The sequence below is a fragment of the Tympanuchus pallidicinctus genome, unplaced genomic scaffold (genome assembly GCF_026119805.1).
Source record: "Tympanuchus pallidicinctus isolate F22 unplaced genomic scaffold, pur_lepc_1.0 scaffold22, whole genome shotgun sequence".
Lineage (NCBI taxonomy): Eukaryota > Metazoa > Chordata > Aves > Galliformes > Phasianidae > Tympanuchus > Tympanuchus pallidicinctus.
The window spans coordinates 33,894,838-33,918,051 of NW_026294739.1; the positions used below are offsets into that span (position 1 = coordinate 33,894,838).

At 41.5% G+C, this 23,214-nt stretch overlaps 2 long non-coding RNA genes across 2 annotated transcripts; one reads left to right on the plus strand and one right to left on the minus strand.

Annotated features, from left to right (window-relative positions):
* Nucleotides 1-4,113: 4,113 nt before the first annotated feature.
* LOC128082439 (uncharacterized) lies at nucleotides 4,114-18,619 on the plus strand. The gene is made up of 3 exons (XR_008207674.1): nucleotides 4,114-4,253; nucleotides 17,836-17,980; nucleotides 18,486-18,619. It is a non-coding gene; the product is annotated as an uncharacterized LOC128082439 (long non-coding RNA).
* LOC128082440 (uncharacterized) lies at nucleotides 15,681-22,751 on the minus strand. The gene is made up of 3 exons (XR_008207675.1): nucleotides 22,642-22,751; nucleotides 21,364-21,626; nucleotides 15,681-17,889 (listed from the first exon to the last, which is right to left on the minus strand). It is a non-coding gene; the product is annotated as an uncharacterized LOC128082440 (long non-coding RNA).
* Between the last annotated feature and the right edge of the window lie 463 nt (nucleotides 22,752-23,214).

The window sequence follows — 23,214 nt, forward strand, 5'->3', positions numbered from 1 at the left end:
ATGTTCGGTCGGACGGTTGCAGAGGGAGAACTCCTGTGTAACTCCCTTGGGTAATGCTGGTGCATACATATAATCTCCAGCTTAAAGGACCCAGCAAATTCTCTTCTCCTGGGCCTTGGCACCGCGCTGTGCCTTCCAGCTCTGGGTTGACCTGCTGTAGGGAAACAAGAGAAGAAATAATTGCCGACTGCTGTATGAAAGCGGTTTTGTTGCTCAGGGTGTGGTAGCAGTGAATTTTGTTGAGCTTTCAGTAATTATGCTGTAATAATGAAAAGTTTGTATATGTTCATGATTGTGAAACTGCCTCTTTCACTGAAGAGTATTTGCATAAGAAGTCCATTTTTTATTTTTTTTTTTTAAACCAGTATAGAAAGAAAGAATTGGGGTCATTTAGAGAAGGGAGCAGAATTATGTTTTAAAGCATCATTATACCTGTCTGAATGTGCTGGAGTAATCGGAGAGGTTACAATCTGTTTTCAGGCCTTGGTTTGGGGCAGTAATTTTCACTAAATGTTCAGCATGAGAAAGATGACTAAGTTTTACTAATGCTTAGCTTTATGATACTTAGCTTACGTGCTGTATTCGTTATCTAGTACATATGCAAACATGGTGCAGGTGTTACATAAATTGATTTTTTTTACCTGTAAAACCGCAGTCATTTATACTTTGTATCCTGCTACATGTTAGGGTAGTTAGTTGTTCGTTTGTTTGTTTGCTTTTCAGCAGTAAATTACGATATTTAGGTGGGACACATTAACTTCCTCAGCAGCTGTTGCTTGATTCACTTCACCATATTTATAGCTTGAAATGCACTTCTGGTTAAATCATCTTTTAAGATAATTAAAATCAGATACACACTTTAGAATGGATGGATACGTCCACACCACTCACCAAGTTCATTTTTAGAACCTTTATTGAAATGAAAATGTGCAACTGCAAATCATACTCTATACCACGGTGCCTATCTTTCATTGTAGGAGTGTTTAAAAAGTAAAATTAAAAATTACAACCCAGGCCAGCAATGCCAGGAGATGAAATTTTAAAGTAATAATGTAACGGGACATTTCTCTGCATCTCGGGTTTAAGGTTGTTGGTCTGTCTGAGGAAATAAAGGCAGTCATAGAGCAGCCAAGGAGAAAGGAGCAGGGTATGCCTGTCCTGCCCATCTCCCAGCTGCAGAGATGTTCAGATTTCAGGGGGCCGAGAAGAGCGCTGGTCTTCTGTGAGCTAATTTCCTGATTTCTTACCTCTTGATGCCTGAATTAAGGACTTTGGTCACAAGGGAAATGAATTTCAAATGATTTGGCATTGTAGAAAAGCCTGCATTAGGCCTGTCTGCCCTATTCCCATTCCTGTGGAGAAGATAGTGTCCATCTTTTTTTTAATTTTATTTTTCATATCAAAAATAAAAATGAAGAGAAGGTAACTTTTAAACTTTAACATAAATTAACAATGAAAAATACTTCTTTATTAAGCTTCAACATATCACATCCTCTCTTGCAGGGTAGGAAACGGGGGACATGTTTATAGCCATCATAATTGTGAGTTAGTGACCTTTCTAGCCAAGCGAAATGAAATTACTTGAAAATGGAATTCTTTTTAATTGGCGCATTTGTAGGTGGCAGGGAAAGGAAGAGGGTTTGTTAAAGTGTGTGCGCAGTGTAAAGCCTGCAAAGAAGCGTGAGGCATGCCTGAAGTGTGCTCAGCTGCAAACCTGTGCAGAGGGAGAATGAGGGAGGTGTGTCGGGAAGCACAGCCGTGTTCTCGGCTCTTTTTTTCTAAGCTGGAGGTACAGTCACTGCAGTTCCACCTCAGTGACCAGGAAACCGAGTCGGCAGAAGCTGAAGGACTCCGCTCCTGAAAGCCTCATCAGGACTTGTCATCGCTCTAATGAATATCATTTAAATTGCTTTGTATATTGGTGGAGTTTGGATGTCGATTTAATTTGTGCATGTGTTTGAGTTCTTCTGCTTGGCTAGGCTAACAGAGAGCAACAGCCTAATGAAAAGTGAGTTGGTGACAGCGTGATGAGCCCCAACCCAATCAAATGTGTTTGAAGGGCTGTTTTGACAGGGATCTTAAAAGTAGATCTAGGAGAGAGGAGCACTGCTTTAGTTCTGTGCAATTGTTTCAGGCTGAGATTACTGCTCTTTGTACCTCCAAACGGTTGAAAATTTTCTGTGTTCTCTGGCTTGTGATAAAGCATGAATTCATCACGGGGTGGTGTGTAGGGCAGCCTAGAGGTATGGGATCCCCGCTGAGTGGGTGCCGGGATGCTGCCCTTGCCCTCTGCCTGCCCACCGCCATGCCTGCAGCCTTGGCTCGGACTGTCGGGAGACTGCTGGTAAAACAGCCATGTACACCCTATAAATTACACTGAGGGCTCCGATTGCTGATCAGACGATCACTTTTTTCCTCTTACAAGTGATTTGGAAGATAAAAATGTGGTCTTGATTTGTGTGTGCCACCGGGAAGACAAATCAGTTTCCAAACCAGAGCTGCTGTCAGAAGGGAAGCATGAAGCAGCGCTTCCCTGTTGTATAGATGAACCCAGCAACAACCCAAAGAAATGATTGCACGAGGAAAATTGGATCACAAGAAAAATCTGCAGTCTGGGTACTCGTATCTAAGAGATGATTAATATGTCAGACAAATTGTTCAGCAATGGTTCATGCAAACAGACCTGCTATAATTCTGCCAAAGTCAGTGAGATCAATGTGCTCCACTGAGTGATCGTGGCACTGACCACTCAAAGGAGAGCTCCTAAGGGCAGCAGTGACTTATGCTGATCTCGCACCCCCCCATCCCCCCCATGATATCAACATGTATGAGTACCTCCAACTTCCTCTAACCCAAACCCATGTAGAACTTACAGGAGATACTTGCTGCTGTCTGAGTGGTGGATGTGACACTCACCTTCTCCATTGGGCCGGATTTTGTGAATGCCACGTGCTTTTAGAATTATTTTTTTAAATGTTATAAATATTTTAACGAAACCATTGTTGCCCTGACAATTTACCATCGATAATTTGAATGAAATTACTTCAGTAAGCCTCTTACATTCAATGCAAGATTTGGGCAGAGGGTGAGAAAACTCAAAAGACAAAAGATGAAGGGAAATCTGTGATACGGAGTGTATGTATGTCTGCAGCAGGAAAGGGGAAAAAGGGAAGGAGAGCACAGTCAAATTTGGGGCATGTATTTGAGTATGAAATGTTAAAAATATAAATTAGGTACTGAAGAAGCACAAAGCACCTACTTGTACTTCCTTAATAGGGCTTTTATTAAAGACGCTAGAAGGGATTCCACAGAGGGAGAGATCAAAACAGCAGTTTCATCAGCTATGGTGTATTAGCAGCTTCTCAGGAAGCACTGAACAGCAGACAAATCCACACCAACCCACAGGTGCAAGCACATTATATTGTAAACAGTTCTGATCCCATAGAAATCCTCTGACACATGTAATACTCCCTCTTCCCTTGTTCCTGAACTCAGAAAGCTGCTTTAACCCCTCTTCTACTGGACACAGCTTATGCTCAGCATGCTCATTCCTTGGTAATTTGCTCTGCAAATGCACTTTCCTTCTCTAGAACCCTGCTAGCAGGCTGTTTGCTGGGCTTCCCTGCAAACCTCTCTTCAAAAGTAGTTGTTCTGGGGGGGATGGTAAAGGCCACTGACATGCTGGGGACATCCAGCGCCAGACCATGAAGATTCCCATCTTGCATCCGCTCTGCTTTCCTTGTCCCTGGAGGAAAGTTGGGCACTTGTGCTGCCTTGCAAACAGAGGGGTCAGCAAGCATCTGGTGATCACAGGGGGATTTGTGAAGCTGGTCAGGCACACAGCAGCGTAACCGAGTACCTATGAATGAAAGAGTGTAGAGCAGCTGAAGCATCTGTGCTACACTGCTCTGAGGCAGAGCTTTCCTTCCATCTGCACCTGGCCCTGAAGCCCTTCAGGTGTCCTGAGCTGCTCCCCAGCTCCCAGCATGTTTTCCTTCTGAAGCTGAGAGGCTGGAATTCCCCACGCACAGCTGGGGCAAGGCCCAAAGAGCCCCTCCTGCCTTCAGCTTGCTCAGCTGCTGGCTGTCAGAGCCCAGCACTGCCCAGCTGGTGTATATGATGGTGGTCAATAGGAGAAGGCTGGGGGAGTCTTACCAGCTTCTGTGCTGGAGATGGGCAGTGTCATGGCCCTGGGATGTGGCTGCTCCTAGAGGAGATGCTGTGTGCTGGGCTTCATGGTCATGGTGAAAAAGGTAAGTCCTGTGAGCTGCTGCCTGGAAGAAGTTTAACTTGCAGACCTAATACGTTGACATTAATAATGATTAGCCTGAGATAAAGGTGATAGTCTCCTTTTTTTTTAAAAAAAAAAAAAAAAAAAAAAATCACAGACTTTTTACTCGCTCCTCTGTAACTTTGGCTAACATCAATTTAACAGTATGTGTTTTTTTTCACAGTTTTCTGTTGGGCTGTTCTGTTTTCTTGAAATTGCTTTGCTTATTTTGGGGCTGTAGAGAAAAAAAATGAGTTTTTAATAGAATTTTAAAACAGCTCAGCTCCGCTTTCTTGTATTTTTAAGCTATACAGCAAGACCATCTATATAACAGCTCAAAAAAAAGAGCTTTTCTTGTTGTTTATAGCTTTATTGCTATTCAGACCAACCAGCCTGTTGATGTGGCAAGCAGGTGGCATGATGCTGAGTGTACATGACAATATATATGTAATACCATTTCCTTTAAGGAAGCTTGTGCGCTATTTCTCATTGCTGAGCTAAAGGTCAGGGTGTCAGGTGGCTCTGCAGCAAGCAACAATTCTCTAAGCTGCAAAACTTTGGCTGAAGTTGGTGACATTAACAAAGATGGAGGCAAATTGGAGGGAGTCCAAAGGAGAGCAACAAGAGTGATTGGGGGTTTTTCAAACATGACTTATGAGGAGGAGTTAAAAGAATTGGATTTGTTTAGTCTGGGAACAAGAGGGCTTAGAAAGGGATGTGATAACAGTCTTCAGCTATGTTTCAAAACAACGACAACAAAAAAGTTGTTATAAAATGGCTGCTTATCAAATGTTCTATGTGTCTACCAATGGTCAGCAGTGTGCCCAGGTGGCCATGAAGGCCAGCAGCATCCAGGCTTGTATCAGAAATAGTGTTCCCAGCAGGAACTGAATAGCGACCTTCCCTGCTCCTGCTCTCTGTACTCAGCTCTGGTGAGGCTGCACCTCAATGCTTTGTTCAGTTTTGGGCCACTCACTGCAAGTGATACGGGTACTGGAGCATGTTCAGAGAAGGGCAATGAGGCTGTGAAGTGTCTGGAATGCAAGTCTTATGTGGGAGGCTCAGGGGAGACCTTATTGCTCTCTGCAACTCCCTGGAAGGAGGTGGTAGTGACATGGGGGTTGGCCTCTTCTCCCAGGTTACAGCAACAGGACAAGAGGTTTCAATTTTCACCAGAGGAGGTTCAGGTTGGATATTAGGAAAATTGTCTTCTCCAAAAGAGTGACCAGGCACTGGACCAGGCTGCCCACCAAGGTGGTGGAGTCTCCATCCCTGGAAGTGTTAAAGAAATGCATTGATGTGATACTTAGGGACACAGTTTAGAGGACAATGTTGGTGGTAGGTGAATGGTTGAACCAGGTGATCTTAGAGGTCTTTTCCAACCATAATGATTCTAGGGATCAGTTGAGGAAAGAATATTTCTTCTTTATCAAGCTGTTGCTCACCTTCCTGCCAGATATTGTTGCCAGCCATTTCCATTTTTACCATTTGACACAACTTTCACATCTTTTCTGCCAACAGTTCCTCTCACCAGGTGTTTTCCCATGGTGCATGGAAGCAGTACTGGCTTTCACTCTTGTGGCAGAGGGAGAGATGAACATAGTCAGCATCACTGCTCCCTCTTCTGCAGGCATTGGTGGCATAGTGCCTTGCCCTTGCAAAACAGGTATAGCAGTGCTCCCATAGCCAGGTGCCAGCTGCAGCTCATCTCCTGCTGCCCAGCTTTTCTCTTCCCCACATCAGCCATGCAGCCAAGTCACTCCCAGCAGGAGTCAGGGATGCTTTGGTCCTTTTTGCTGAGAGCAGGAGCCCTCTCAACATTTCAGTGCAGCCTTCAGGTTTCTCAGACCAGCACACATTGCACTGATAACAGACAGCACCATTTAACCCTGTAATACATAGCATGATGGATTCCGCAGTACAGCTGGAGTCCTAGTTACTCCTCAGGGAAGACTATTATAACAGCACAATCCCGTGTATCAGTAATAAAGTTTTTTGGAGACTCATAGGAATAAATAAAGCATGTTTACATTTGGGCCCCGTTAACAAATTTTACTTCAATCTAGTCCTCACCGCTCAGCTTCCGAATACAGGCAATAAAGTGCCAAAATGGGGCTGCCAAGAGGTCCTGGGCTTGCTATAACTTCCACTGGGAGTGGGACCGTAGGGCAGGGACACACAGATATCTCCAAGGCTGTGTGTTTTTGCCTTGATCCCCAGTGGACAATACATTCCAGGTGTTACACTTGTCTTAAGGCTCCTTTCATAACGAAACACATCCCTGTGCTTCTCCTACAGACTTTCAGTGCACTTAGAATGCTCTGCATTTAGCAAACCTTGGCCAGAGAACTTAAGCATAGTTTGTGGTGTGTTTAAAATTTAGGAGAACTGTTTTGGTCTTAAGTGTTTTTTTTTTTTTTTTTTTTTTGTCTCTGTGAAGGTTTTTAAGTCCTTAAATACTCTGTTTCTTGTGTACTTCCCCCTTCAGTAAAGGGTCTGCAGAGGATATCCACTTCCCAACGTACAGGGACTGGATGCAAATTTGGACTCAGCAGCTCCAAGAGGCGATTACATACAGTCACCTCTTAATCACAGGTCAAAATATCATGTAGATGCCCTGTGAGGAAGGGAAAGGCTGGGGGATGGAAAGGAAGAAAGTTCACCTAGCAGAGTAACCCACTGAGCAGGCAGCAGGTCTGCTAGGGAAGGAACAGGATTCACTGCTATAAACCATTGCTTGCAACATGGCTGATAGCGGGCCAGCTAATGGTGGAAGGTGAATCTGTTGAAAAACTTATTATTTTTAATAATCTGTAGGAATTAAAATTGCAGTTAAAGGCCAAAACATTATTTGAGCCACAAATTGTCATTCAAATACCCGTTATTGCTCAAGGACTGCTGCCACCATATACATGTATGAGACTGAGTCCTGTAACGTTGAGTGTTGTGCTGTGCTGATAACCATTCATTTGAAAAATAATGGCTTTGCCAGACACAGTCCTTTGTAAGGAGAGGCTGCAAAGATGAGAAAACTTTTTGACATGTTTCAATGAAAAATGGAAATGAGTTTCTAACTTCTTCCGAATTACTCTTCCTGAGCCTTATGGGGGGCTCTGGTGTGGTGTGTGCTGGGGCAGAATCTGAAGCTCAAGACTTCCTTCAGCTGCAGCTCTGCCACACCTGGGACCCTTCTTATACCTACTTGTCCTCACCTTAACCCCAGCTTATCCTTAGCCTAACTGTAAACCTAACAAAAACCCTGTCGTAACCGTAGCCTTAAGCCTGTCCTAACTGTAACTTTAAGACTAATCCTAAATCTACTCCTAGCCCTAAATGTAACACATCCTAGAGCCAAAACTAACCCCAACAGAAAACCTGTCCGTACTTATGTATATGCCAAGCTGTACCTTTTCATACTGATGCATTCTGCTGGTGATGTGTCTCCATAAATTCTTACAGGTATCTTATAAAAACCGAAACAGGCAGGTTTTTAAATTATTTATTTATTTAAGGGAGACAATGATCTATTATTACAAATTATAGCAAAAAATAATAGGTGTTACTGGAAATTAAATTTATTTAGTTCCATTCTCTTGGGTGCATTACATACCATGACCCTCCTACCATTAACAAACCTACTGTTAAATCCATCAGAATTGATCTACATTTAGCTATTCATTTTATGTATATTAATTTGAACAGAACATTTATTTGGCTTAAATTTTATTTTCAGTGGTGGAATGTATGTTCCAAGCGCGAGCACAGATGATTTGCTAGGATTTAGTTAGGAGGAATGTGGAATGTTAGTTTACAAAGATAATAACCGAGCTATTAAAGCCAACAACCCCTTTTAAAGCAAACATACCATTAAAATATAGGAACACTTTATGGTGTAAATAAAATTGAGGATATGGATTATTTAAAGATAAAAATTTTAGGGGTAGCTATGAGGAAAAAGTTGAATAAAAATGTATTTAATTGCACCACATTTTTTTTTTCTAAAGTGAACTTCAAAATGCAAATAAAGGATGATAGTTTATGGAAGGGAAAAAGACAACTACACAGAGTGACATTAGAAATCCATTTTACTTATGGAGATGTATAATAGTGATTTGACTTTTATTTTCTAATCTGAATCAGATTTCAGAGAAAAAAAAATTGTGCCTAAACTCGTAAATGGCAGAATTTATCTTGCTTGTGAATCCATACAGTGGAAAGGGAAGCAAGACATTTGCTTCTAGATCATTCTCCTTGTCTGAATGACAAATACAATAATTCCCTCTATTAGCCAGATCCATTGTCTTTATTTTGCACAGAAGTACTGTATTGCTGAGGTAGACTTCCACTGCTATGCATATTTTAAGGGTTATTTGGCAACACAAGTAAAGCTAAAAGTAGCCTCTTAATCTAATTAATTGACATTTCTGAATCTTGCTTTCACAACAACACATGGTTTCATGTTCTGGGTTTTAGCACTTGTCAAGCTTTTTTGGAGAATGTTTTGGTCAGAATGACAAGATAATTTGTGACTGAGGCTCCAAGCTAGAGAAGTGTTTAAGGCTATAATGATTTATTATCATCACAGAATAACAAAATTTACAAAGCGTTTCATCAGAATTTTTGAAATAAGTTTACCACCGTGGTAGAAGCACACAGGGAGGGGGGTGTCTTCCTACACAAATGCCAGGGTGACTTATTGGTAATAATTACAATGTTAAATTTATTTCAGAGCTTTTCTTGACAGACTCACAGCATAGTTAGAAAGACAAAAGGTGAGAGAATGGTAACAACCAAGGAGGTAGAGCTCTGCCTTTTTTTTTTTTTTTCTTTAGACAAATGCTGTCACCAAAATAAAAGTAATTAATATATGCTTCTTGCAATAAATAATACATACATATGTTAAGCTACCAACTGAGCGTCCTGGCAGGAGGTGTGTGAATAGTCACACCATGAAAACTGTAACGCAGTGAATGTTTGTGCCTTTGGTGTCCAAAAATAAATACAGAACAATTTACTTAAAGGGCAAAATAGGTGATGTGGCTGAGTGACAGCACATTCGTGGGGCATTCGTTTGTGGACTTGAAGGCAACTGCATTGCTACAGTGCTATTAAAAGAAATAAGGCAGCCTCACTAAATTTGACTTCATCTTGCTCCTCTGCTAAGAGAGCTACAGATGTCGACTTTGAGGCAAGACGTCTGACTCTGAACATGAGGCATTTCCACTTATTCTCCATGTTTCTATGATTTACTTATTATGTAATTAAGTACCTTGAAACCTTTGGCACTGGTTAATTTAGACTAAGTTGTGACAGTTATTTGACTTCAAGGCCAGGAATAGCAGCCGCTTCTCCAATGCCCTTCGGCGATTTTGAGGCGGTTGTATTGTTTGACTATCAAACACGTACCTTTGCAGAGCAACCTTCTTAAGGAGGCAGTCAGCAAAGATAGTATCATACTTTCGCAGTGAGCCTTTTGCCTCAAAGCATCACGAAGCAGAAAAACATATGATAATTAAAGCTAATTTCTAGGGCGCTGGCAGTGTGGCATTGTTGCCCTTTGCAGTACATGGTGAACTGATGGCAGGCAACTTGTGAGCTGGCACACGGAGCGAGCCTGTGTGTTCCAGGCATTTTGTTCTTTTCACAGAACTGGTCAGGCACTTGCATTTAGTGAGCTGGAATGCAAAAAGATGTGTCTCGCGTCTCCTCCGAGAGCTTGCCAGACTCAGGCTCTGATGGATTTCTGGCAAGAGTCAGTTCCGGAGCTGAGGACCCACCACAGAGAATATCTATTTATTTAAGCTATTTATAGCATTTCTAAAGAACTCCTCACTGTATTATCTCAGCGTGTCACAGAAATTAAAGGTACACCATGAATTAAAGGTATGCTGCCAGTACCCAGAGCTGTCTGCCAGAAGGCCCTGCAGGTCTCCCAGGGGCAGAGCATGGAGGTCGGGGCTGGGGACAGGCGAAGCTATGGCATCCATCCATTCCTACAGCAGCTGAACACAGCCACAGGACTGCAGCAGGTCCATGTGCAGAAGGCAGATGTGTCTGTTCTCTACCAGCCCGAGTGTCTGTGTGGTTCAACAGGCAGCTCAAAATGGAGCTTTTTATTGTAGCTGAGCCTATTAATTACACATATGTTAAGCACTGAACTCAGCTCCGGATAGATGATGAATAGACGCAATCTTCCAGCAGATGAGCGAAGATGAGAGACCTAAGCTAGCAACCTTGAGGCAGACAGCAGGAAGAATATCACTGCAGGAGGTGCCACACTGAGCTGCTCTGCACACTTAGCTGTGTGTGTCCTGTTGCTGCTGAGTGCTGGTTTCTTGCTTGGGGGTAGAGAGTTTGTCTCCACCCAATCTTGAATTTTACCACAAACAGAGAAAATAACAGACCTTCATCCAGGCTCAACAAGAAGCTACAAGGTGACCAAAAGCCCTCTGTCTTAACATCTCTAACTGCTTAAGTCATGTAAAACATACCTCTAGGAGGATTCCTATAGAAACGCAAAGAACACTGGTGAATATGGGGTTTGTGGCTCTTCTTAAGTGGGAATCCCAATAGAGCCACAGCAACTGCTCTCTAGGTTATTTAGCAGTAGTTACCACTTACTTATGGTACCGCTCACCCTGCTACCATAGAAGTCATTGGTATGTTCTGATGAAGGTGTGCAAGCAGTTGACTGATCAGCAAGTTTGCTTACATTCTGTTCGTTGTCATGAGCAGGCAGTTAGGCCTCACTCCATCCCCTCTGCCCCTCAAATCACTTAATGCACTGACCAGAAGTGGAGCTGGGGCTCTCTGCACTGGAGCTGCAATGTAATTGCTAGAGTTGGCACTGAACTACCTTCCCAATGATTTTTCCCAGAAAGGAAGTTCAGAGACTGGGTCGTAATTGGTAGACTCATTAGTATTAAATTATGTGGGTTTTATTAGGGGCTAGACATTCACTTGTTTAAATGTAGCTGGCGTTTTAATGCCTCTCTAAGGGAATGTAATACGTACTGCATAGGCAATACATACTGACTTTTATTGGTGCAGACCAAGCTCACAGGTGATAGGGGCACCTGCTTGTGTCGGTTTAAGGCCCATGCAATGGGCTAGTTTCTGCAGTTAAGACACAGAATGGCAGAAAAGAGGCAACACCTTTTTCTCCACTGTCCTTGCTAGAAGAGTGAGAACCTTTTACAGGAACTGATGTCCTTTGAGTATGTCTTTATGAGAGAACAATAGTAACTACTTATAGGGACTGTTCTAATGCTGTAGAAGTCACACATTGTTTCAGATTGACCATGTCCCTCAGGATACAGCTGCTTCATATCCCCATGAAACTGAACTGCAGCGTGGTAGCGTGCTGTAGTGTCAATGCTGCATAAAGCATACAAGCACAGGAACAAAGAAATAGACACCCAGGTGAACTTGGGGGTGCTATATCTCAAAAAATCATTATACATTTTAACATAAGCATATGCTTCCTTTACACACACACACACAAAAAGCCTTTTCCATCCCATATCCTTTGCAAAATGTAAGTATTCTTGAATACATACTAAATATGAGTAAATTATTGGTTAATTTTCTGAGACTTCTGTATGTCCATTTGGCTTAACGTTGCCTATTTTATGATGAATTGAATTTCCTCCTTCTTTAGGCAACTTGTTTATCTGATTAAAAATCTTGGAGCATTTGACAGTGCATATTTAAATTCAAGAAAAAAACAAAGGTGGAAATAAACAGACTGCTCCATAGGGGGTTCCTAGGAATTGAAAGATATGTAGCACACCTTAGGCTGATCCAATCACACTTGGATTAGCTGGAGAATTGCTGTGTGGTTAACTAACTTGCAGGGTGATATGGGAAAGCAGTCTCTCAGAGTGTAATTAAATGATAAGTTCACATTCAAGGGACTATTGTAAGTTACTGAGACTGTCATATACAATGCCAAAAATAGGCCGTCTCATGATGAATACCCTTATTAACAGCTATACTGCTCTGTGTTCATATGATGTGGCAGGGGAATTCGACAGGACCTAGTCCTGTTTGTTAGAGATTTCCCAAAAGATTGTGTATGAGATTGATATAAAAGGTGTCTACATCTGAAAAGCAAATAGACTACACACTTTTAGCCCACGACAATGTGGCTGTTAATCATGTGTTAATAGTCAGATCTAATGTGGATTCACCTCTCTGTTGAAAAATAGTTTTGATTACATCAAATACACTGATCAGAATTTTGTTATTACCAGGAGAATCTGTCTGAGAATAGTTTATGTTCACTACAAACCATTTTTAAAGAGTGGCCTTGGGATCTTGCAAAATGATATCTCCACCCTTTTAGAATTTTGTTATGGGAACAGTTGCTGAGGATTCTTGTCTTCTCTTTTTATAGCATAGGTTTATCAATTATAACTCTTCCTCTAATTTTATACTTTGTCAGTAAAAATACCCTAGTTCAGCCAGGAAGCTATCAATCCTTCCAATACAGTCTTCCAGTAGGCTTAGAAGGTTCTCAGTGAATCTTGGATGGCAAAAATGAGTATCTTACCCTTTGGGTTCATAAAATCTATGGGAGCAACTGAAAAGGCTTTATTTGGTCACTTGTGTGACGTTTAGATCAACCACCACGATCTAATAATAAAAGATGAACATCTATGTCCTTTGCATTCTGAGTACTTTGTCATCTACTGTGCACTGAGCATTATTTTTCTGAATAGACAGAGGTAAAAGGAAGAGGAACTGGAAACAGACTATTTTGGAAGAAAATTCATTTTACTCCCTGTGTAATCACACAGAAGGAAATAGGAGAATTCACTCTCCCCCTCCCCTCCCCCACTGATTCGAGTGTACTCAGTTTCACCCAAGACATAATCTCAAGAAATCTGTTGTGTAGCTGTCATTGAAGACCATCTCCTGCAATTCTGTTGGCTGCAGTTGTCATTCCTATGTATGTCTGAATCTGGTTTTGCTCTCAGATCTTTCACATCACTGTGTGTCCAGCAGCCTTTGCTAACTAGAGTGAATAATCAAGAACACATCAGGGTTGAGGTGAAGTTCTCCTGTAGATCTTGATGTCTTTACTACTTGAAAATCAGCTGCTAAAAACATTGTATTAAAGAGTGGAAAGTTCTATCTGTAGAATTAGAATTCTTTATTTCCTAGGCTTAGACTGTTGGAGAATAGGAAATAGTTTTCTTGAGGATGTGGGCAAGCAAATTTGTGAAACAAGGGAATTTCTGAATGCTGTGATTTATCTGCAAGTACATAGACTTTAATTTGAGCAAAGTTCATGCTGGCACCAAGGATGCCAAAGCCTACTGTGCCAGGTGATGTAAAGCAACCAGTTGTGTGTGCCCAGGTGGCCACGTAGGCCAACAGCATCCTGGCTTATGTCAGAGATAGTGCAGCCAGTAGGAGCAGGAGGTGATAGTTCTTCTGTACTCAGCTCTGGTTAGGCTGCACCATGTTTATCGTGTTCGGTTTTGGGCCCCTCACTGCAAGCAAGACATTAAGACACTGGAGCGTGTTCAGAGAAGGACAACAAAGCTGTGAAGGGTCTGGAACACAAGTCTTATAGGCGAGGCTCAGAAGGGAGACCTTATTGCTCTCTACACCTCACTGAAAGGTGATAGTGAGGTGGTAGTGACATGGGGGTTGGCATCTTCTCCCATGTAACAGCAACAGGACAAGGTAACTATATTTACTTTCTTTTTGAGTGTGAGTCAAACTGATGATGTCCCAGGCTACAAAAACCATGGGCAGAAGGATTTCTGACTGTAACACCTGCCTCTGCACTTAGCCTTTTAATAAGGGCATTTGGGCTCCAAAAGCAGTTTGGACTGTTGCATCAGGAGTGAAATAATTTCATTATTCACTATCAAATAGCTGGGAAAATGTTGGGGGGGAATATAAAGTTATTAGCTGAAAATCTCAAATCTGGGAATTTGAATTGCGCTGGAAACTGACTGAAATATAGCTGTGTTGATGTGTGTAGAATGAACTTGATTTTGCATTCTCTTAAAATATGAAAATGTGGGGAAAGAGGACATAAAAATATTTGCACACAAAATGCTTTCAATGTGATTTATATGACACAAATCCAAGCTGCTAGTGCATTTTTTTTCTTTCTGCATTCTAAGGTCGCATGTGTCTAAGATGAAGAAATTCTTCTAACTCTACTTTTTGAAACAATGTTCTGCAGCACAATTAGCTGCATTGACAGGGATACGGAACTGCTGTATGTGGGAACATGGAAAGCTGTTTGTTTGAGAAATACACACAAAGAAGTTTTTGCCTTTCCACATACTTTCTATTTTGAGCATGCTCAGTGGGAATAAATTTGTATTGCCATCTTTTACATACATGTAGGTTTTGCAAGCCAGCAGGAAGTTATTAATCTATCGCTTTCTGTTAAGATGACAGTGATGTTTAGATCCAGAACTCAAGTAGAATGTGCATCACAATTGGATGCGGCTGGATAACAGTCCCAGAAGCTTCTTTATGATATGTGATGGATCTATAAGACAATTGTTTCAGGGCACTTTTGTGTATATTGTTAATATGATGCATGATGACGTGACCAATTATAGTAAGCTAATGTTCAAACAGCATGTCACAACCTGTGTATCAATGTATTAGATCTCTTCTTTCAACAAACAAATGAAACCTAGAGCAAGATGAGTTGAAGTCGTTGACCTCATAAAAGGTCAAAATCCCTTTATACTGACCTCCCTACTACGACATAATTATTAGAACGTTATTCAAATCTGTGAGGGGAAGAATTAGCTTTAATCTTTAAAAGTGTGATTTGATTTGTCAGAAAAAAGCTTGTTGTAAATTTCCAGAGGTGGAAAATTTAATCCATAGCAGAGTTAATGGTGCTAGAAGTGCTTCTGAATTCCTCTGTGCAGCTAGTTCAGTTCCCAAAATGCATTGCTGGGTTCAGGTGAGGAGGTGCCACTGTCCTGCTCTTTTCTTCACAGCCTGGGCTAGGAAAATTGGCAGTATAAATGCTCCCTTGGGCTGTGGCTGTGCAAATTTCCATCATTTCAGCAGTGAAAGGGAGAGTCCAACATGGGCCGTTGTCATTCCTGATGGCTGGAAAGTCTTTGAGGAGCACCAACTCTAGAAGGGGTTTGTAGTACCTCCCAGCACTGAGCAATGTGTTTTGAGGTCCTGCTATTACCTGCAGAAATGTACCTGCTTGATCTTCCTTGGCTAAGTGTCATAAAGAGTGGCTTTTTTCTACGGAAGTTCTTCTATCCTTGCTGCCACACTTACATGGGAGAGCATCTATAGTATAGCTGATGGAAACTGTGGTCTGCTCCCAAGGAAATTATTCAGATGTGGAACCAAAGTGCCTTACAGTTGCTTATCACACACCTGTTTCTGCAGGTGGTCAAACACAATGTGTGGGGCCAGCATTTGGGCAGCATGTGACAGCAATGAGGTGATCTTCCCACTTTGGAATACTTTGGACTCAGCATGGTCATTGTGGGTACTTTTATAGAGGATTTGTGAACCTACTGTTCTGTTGTGTGAGCAGAACCTGTTATGAGGTAACATAAGTTGAGAGGTAACCTTTCAGCAGAATAGTTTGAGTTAAAATAAAGGAATTGAAAAAGAGTACAATGACCAAAAAAATCTATAAAAATGCAATTGCACTAATATAATTTTATCACTTATTTAAAAATTTAGTCGACCCAAAAGACTACCAAGTGTGAAATTAAGGAACAGCTCCTCTACTTTTATGGAAATCACTCTTCTTCACTTGTCTAATAGCCTGATTTTGTCAGATCATTTATTTCCATGGTTTTAAAATGAGCTTGACAGACAGAATTTTATAACACCACTTTACTGCAAATAAGAACATCATTTTCGCTTATTAAAACTGAAGCTTAGAGAAAGCATTAAAATTAACAGTTCACTCTGCTTTAACCTTTTGAATACTACTGTGACTTTACACTCCACACTATGTGTAAGGAAAGACTTGGTGGCTGCTGGGTATGCACCCAGAGCTGAGCTCTGGAAGGGCCACTGGGCGAGAAGCTGCTCCAAATCTACTCATGCTCGCCTTGATAATTCTGTGAATGCAAACATTTAAAACACCACTGACAGAAATGAATACTTGCTCCAGTCAAGGTGACTTCAGGCATCAGAACAGTGCAGTGAAGAGAGGCAGTGAGTCAGTGTGTTATAGCAAACATGGTCTGAGATTATAGGCATGTATCTGCATATAGCAAACACCATAAAATGCAGCTTATTCTCCTAACAGATGTTTCACTTTCAGTATGGTTTTCCTTTCTGAGCAATGAAAACTTTGACTGATCTTGGAGGTCACTGACAGATGATGAGTTCTGTACTTCATAGCTGGCAGTAACTCAAACATCATGCCAATGGTGGTGAGATGCAACCTCCCCCCGCCTGGCTTATCTCCAGGGAGGAATGTCATCTTCGCAGCTACAGCTGGACCTTATCTGCTTTGGGGGGGTGTTTAATAATGACAGTTTAGATCAGGTTTTCCCATGCATGTTTGTCGGCCTTGTTTTGTTCTCAGTTGCATGCCTGGAGTTATTCATTGCCATCAGTTCTTGCCCCGGTGCTATGTTACTTTTGAAATCTAAATTGGTGGAAGAGTGGGAGTCCTAGGCAGGGCAGTGTTGCTGGGCTTACGCTGCTCCCTCTTAGCAAAGCTATCCTTCTGCTAGCAGTGGTTATTCCTTGAAGTTAATGATGATGATAAAAATAGATTTTCTTTCTTACATTGTCAACATTTTAGTAGATAACAAGGACAGATCTCTCCCAGGATCTTCACTGGAAAAACCGATTCAGACTGTGGCAAGGCATTCATACCCTTTCTCTGCCAGTCCATACAACCTAAAAATGCAGGCAGTAGTGCAAGAAGTGCAGCTGCCAGATTTTGTATCTCCATTCAAAAGCTTCTGTACATTGGCTTTTAGAGTTACCCATCTGCAGATCAGCAGAGAATAACAATCTTCTCTCCTGCCCCAGTGAGTTTTCCCAAGTTTCAAAACATGCAGTCTGGAGGGGAAAGGACCCGATGTCTGTCTTTTGTGTTTAAATTAAACAGGAGATTGAATAAGAGAATGCTTGCTTCTGGTTTTGACTACAGAGGTCATCCATCTTTAATCCAACCCTTCTTTTCCTCTTTCTGTTGTCTTGGCACAAGATTTTGGTAGACTTCATTTCCTGCCATCAAATATTCTGCAGTCTTGTTTCTGCGCAGAGCCTTTTTGCCTCTTTTCACTATAGCTGAAGTTTCATTTCATAGTTAAAAAGATTCCTATGCAAGCTAATAACTGCTTTTGAACCCTTTCAAATGAAAGATTTGCACGATGTCTCAGTATTATAAACATTGCATTGTCCTTCTTACAGCCTTTTGTTCTTGCTATAGCTTATAACTGTGAGAGAATGTGCTAGATGGAGAACAAGTAGCCCACAAATTTCTCCACCAGCACTTGCTACAAGTCCAGATTTAGTTTGAGTTCTAATTGCTGTATCCTTTTGGTGTGATTAAACCATCATTCCTTGCCTTTAAGGATCAATCCTCTGGACTGCAGGTTGAGAATCAAATTGCCTGCGTGCCCTGAAGTCTGAGAATCAAATGAAGAAGTTTACTGCATGGAGACTTCAAATTTTAACTTGAACTAAGTCTAAAAAATGACCAGAGAACTTTTTACTGTGGTAGGTAATTAATCTTCCATTCCTCTAAGAAGCACTGTACAAGAAAGGCTATACAGAATGCAGTAATGTATGGTTGTGTTACTGGAAAAGGTGCAGCCTTGCATCATCATCATAAATGAAAAAAGCCCCTCAGCAACCCTGACTGAAATTGAAGGTGATGGTACAGGAATATCTAACAGTCCAAGTTTATAGTTTGCCTGCAAAATTGATGTAAGATAAGGAAGAGAAATTTCTGTCAGGAATATTTGGGCAGCAAGTATGGAAATCACAGAATGGCTTAGGTTGGAAGAGACCTCAAAGATCATTGAGCTCCAACCCTCCTGCTGTGGGCAGGGTTGCCAGCCACCAGATCAGGCTGCCCAGGGCTCCATCCAACCTGGCCTTGGGCACCTCCAGGGATGGAGTATCCACAGCTTCTCTGGGCACCCTGTTCTGGTGCCTCACCTCCGTGCTGGCTGTCTTGAATTGCCTCCTCATCTCACGTATGCCTTAATATCTCTACCAGGTTTAGGATGGTGCAGAGAGAGTCCACCAAGAAGGGTGTACTACCAGTGCTGCAGGAGCCCTAATAGACAGAATGCACATCTCCCACGGACACAACAGCATGTGCTTCACTTAAGACCAAGATGTGTAAAGCATGTTCCAGTGTCTTCATTCAAGTGGAAGATGTGGATGCTGACGATGGTGCTGACCCATACTACTGCATCAAATATGTGAAGGAACACCTGAGAGACCCTGAGGTAGTACAAGCATTCAGACTTCAATACCTGTCAGGCCAAGAAATCAGTGGGACCATGCACACTATGCTAGTAGACTGGCTTGTGCAAATGCAAGTGAAATTCAGACTGTTTCAGGAGACACTCGAGCGTTGCTGTTAATAATCACTTTTTTCAGGATAATGCTGTGCTGAAGCTGGGTGGTATCACAGCTATGTTCATTATCAGGATTTATAAAGTTCAGGACATGATCAAAATATCTTTGTGTACTCATCTAAATATGCACAAGGATTTGCATTTATCTAATAGCTGTACAGTCAGTTTCTCTCAAGACAGGGTATTTTGAATTGAATAAGCCATCTTCCTCATCTTAGCACTTCTGCAGTTTCAAATTACCAAAGCAAAATATTGGTGGAAATTTTTTAATATTCGTGAAGTTAAGAATAATAAGATGAAAGAAGAATCCTGGAGGAGTTAATTACAACTTGCTTGTGTATTTCTTTTGCGAATTTCAGCGTGCAACTGAGTGCAAGTGAACACCTTCAGCTGAACCCCCCCCCATAAGGAAAACAAAACCACTGTCTGTTCAGGAACTAAACTTGGAAAGATGTACAGCAAGACTGGGGCAAGAAATAAATAATAAACAAACCAAAATATAGAAGAGTCTTCTGCACCCTCCTGAACCTGGAAGAGATGCTAAGACATATGAGTTTATTCCTCATTTAAATTTAAACTTTGTTATTGTAATCCCATTGTAATTTAAACTTTTAAATTATAGTTTCTGTGAAATTACATATTAGACATCTAAAAAGGACCACTGAGATAAGGTAAAGGTACCTTCTTGTGAGCCGTAGCTGTAATAGCCAATTTGCTGTCCAGCCAGTCTGTGTGCCAGAAAGTTCTGAATTAATATGTGCTGCAGATTTCTCCAACTTAAAATGTGGCAAATGGAGTAAGAAGTGAAGATAAGGCAGTGTTGGAATACCTTGCAATGTAGGTAAGCTTTTTATAATATGACACTGTCCTTCCAAAAGCTTGGGATTCAGACTCATGAATAAGAAATCTTAACATTTCTTCTTGCATCTGAAGTAAGGACTGGAAATCGGTGTGGTTTTTGTCTCAGAAGAAAGGCCTTCACGTTTCTGGCTTCCCCAGAAAACGTGTTAAAGCTGAGATTTTAAATTTAGTCACAGAAACTTGAAGGGCTCTGAGGAAGCATCAAGGCCGTCCTCCTGCCCTGGGGTGGTGTAACTGACTGCTTCTGTGTCACTCCCGGCAGATGCTTGTCTCATTTTTGTTTAAAAACATAATTTGGGGAAACTGTACAGTGTGTCCAGGAAATCTCTTCCTCCCGTGTTTCACCATTTTTGCCACACAAAAATGCACGCAACAGCTCTTTTTTAAGATCTTTTTTTCCTGTAACTTAAACCTGTTATTTCTTGCCCTTAGACCACCTTTGGATCCATTCCTCTTTTCTGCAGCCTTTAATGTGACTACAAGTTGTTATCATCTCAACGTAAACATACCTGACTGTTTCGTTTGCTGGCTTAAAGAAGCTGGCTAATTAACTTGCTAGATAATGGCTTTTTGATTTGTCATTACATCTAGATCTTTGCCACGTGGATCACAAAAGAGGTGCCATGAACCGGGATCATCTGGAGCCTTCCCACTGTTGAGCAGAAGAATTATTTTGTTTTTTCACCCTATGTTGTAGGGTGTCTGTGCTTTTATGCATCTGAGTGTGGCATTAAATATTATTTTTGCCCCCAAAACATTCTCAGATCTTTTCGTAGTTAAGCCAGCTCTTCCTGTAGCTCGACACAGTACCTTCTGGGTTGGATCTGTGCAAAAAGTTTTTAAAGGCCTTACTTTTATTTTAGCATTCAGGTCGCTAATGAGGGTGCTGCATGTTGTCGGATCCAGACCCCTGTGTGATGCCTCCTTTTCATTTTGATAGCGAAGCATTGATAACTACTATTAAGGCATGGTTTTCACCCAGCTTTGTGTCCCCCTATTACATTTCCATCAGCATTATGTGGGACATTGCATTAGAAATCAGGGACAAGTGATAGTTATTTAGGTGTGCTTGGGAGTTCAATGAGTATGGATGTATTAATATGCACTTGGATTTTCTGACTGTTCAGTGAATGGATGTACATTTTTATTGGTGCAGCTGGTGCTTTTTAAAAGTGATGCATAGAAATACACTTGCTAATGAAAATTGCTAAGACATCATAAAGAAATGGGTTATAGGGTTCAGAAAACCAAAAACGAAACTGAATCTAATTACCAAAGAGGAAGGTGTGCTGCTGTGAATTTGATTGAGATTTTATGTAAATCCCGTCCAGCTAGTCCACTCCAGCATTTGATTTAGAAGTCTAATGGGCAGTAAGGATGTGCAGAATGCAGATTGTGGGCAAGCTGCAAAGCAGCTGCTCTGGTGAGCTACTAGGTTAAGTGACTGATAGACTTCTGCTGAGGTTTCTGTCCACAGTGTCTGGCGTTGGGGATAATCAGAACACAGTGACCCAAAGCTCTGGGTTCACAGCAATCATTTTTGTATGGAAAGTAGAGTTCTAAATCCTACGGACACATCCTACTTCCCAGCACAAGCTGTCAAAAACAACAACAATCATCATAAATACAGAGGTAATAACTGTTACGCACCAGTCACTTTAAGCACTCCGTAGTTTCCCAGGCTTTAAAGTAGTGGTGGTCTGTTCCAAAATTTAAGTTTATGAAGGTAAGGTCTGTGCAGTCTGTAGTTCATTCCAGTGTTGAAGCTGTATCAGAAGGAAGTGATGCAGAGGTTTGCATTTGAACCAGTCCAGCAGACAGCACAGTGACCTGTTGTGCTTTCCATGTTGTTCCCTTTTCTGTGGTTTCCAAACCAAAGAATTCTAGATGTTCTGTACTCTTCAGTGAAATGTCTGAAATGAGGGGAAGAATTTCACCTGTAACATTGGATTATGTTTTTTTACTGTAACTCTTAACAGTCCCAGCTTGTAGTCTGCTTTCACAACCCAAGGACATCATGCAAGTTCTTTAAACTACACCACTAAGTGATGAAGCTGGCTCCTACAGTAGAAAATGTGCTTACTGAAAGGAAGGCTTAGCATAAGGGATGTAACTATAATTTGTGCCATAAGCTGTCCACATGTTTTTATACACCTCTAGAAACTTCACTGGCTTTTGCGAGCCTTCTTCCATTTCAGTATGAGCAGAATAAAAGTCACTTTGCTGTCCTACTCCTGCCCAAAGTCGGTTTAAACCGGAGGAATTTGGCTTAGATTGCAGTAGTGGTGTTAAGGCATACTGAGGCAAACCCTTTATTCATCAGTTCTGTGATGAGCGCTTCATGCATAGCACCATCTTTATCATTCCTCTCCATAATTCGATGTTAACATTTTCCCTTTCCTTGGTCTTTAAGATGTAAATAATCATCTGATTAAATATCTCTTGAGAAGATTATGCTATGGATAGAGGACTGTCAGTGCGCCCCTCACAATCAATGTTTCACTTGTTTATGTGATATATGTACACCTGTAGTAGTTGCCATTACCCTTGATTGCAGCGTGGGAGACTCCTAGCTTCAAACACAACCATGCAAAAATCTGTCTTTTTTTAAATAGTGCCTTTTTGCAAATGCAAAAGTGAGGAAGGGCACTGACTGTAGATAAACAAAGCCGCATTAATGCTGTGTGGGAAAGGTGGTAACAAGAATGTAACAGGGACTGAAATGGCTTTGGTCCTTCCAGTGCTACTAGCCTGTTAGCATTCTGGCTTAGAGAGAGCAGGTCTTGTTGGTTTACAAAACAAAACAAACAAACAAAAAAAAAACACAGCATTTTTTTTTTTCCTTAGAAATAAAATTCCTGTTATTTGTAATGCTAGATGCAACAACTTTCACTGCAGAATCAGATGTCTTTACTTACAAAATCTTACCTGAGGAATTAATTTGCATCAGCTTCCAAAAATGCTGCCTGTGGATTGAACATCCAGCTCGAAGCTGCACAGAGCAGAACAATAAAAGGCAATGTATCAAATGCAGAGAAGTTTCCTACTAATGTAATGCAGGGAATAGCGTTAGGGCCAGTGTTATTTAACATCCTCGTTAATGATCTGAAAGAGGAGAGTAAACAGCCGGTTAATGAAATTCACAGATGATACTAAATTGCAGACATTATAAATATCACTGAGGGCAGCGAAATAATAGAAAGGGAACTGAGATCAGAAACATGCCAAAGAAATAAGGAAAGGAATGTCAGCTGGGACAAATGTAAGGTAATGCCCTGGGGGAAAACGGAAGCAGCTCTGCTGTCTGGGAGGGGAAGCCTGACAAGCAGGATCAGAGACAGATTTCAAAGGCACCCCAATTCTGCAGCACAGCCTGGGACAGGCCAGGATCCAGCACTCCACAGCAGCTCTGCGCTACAGATACAGCACAGCATTAGCAGCCAGCTGCTCTGCACCGGAGCGGGGAGAGGCTGGTGTTGAGCTAGTATGATGCCTCCACCA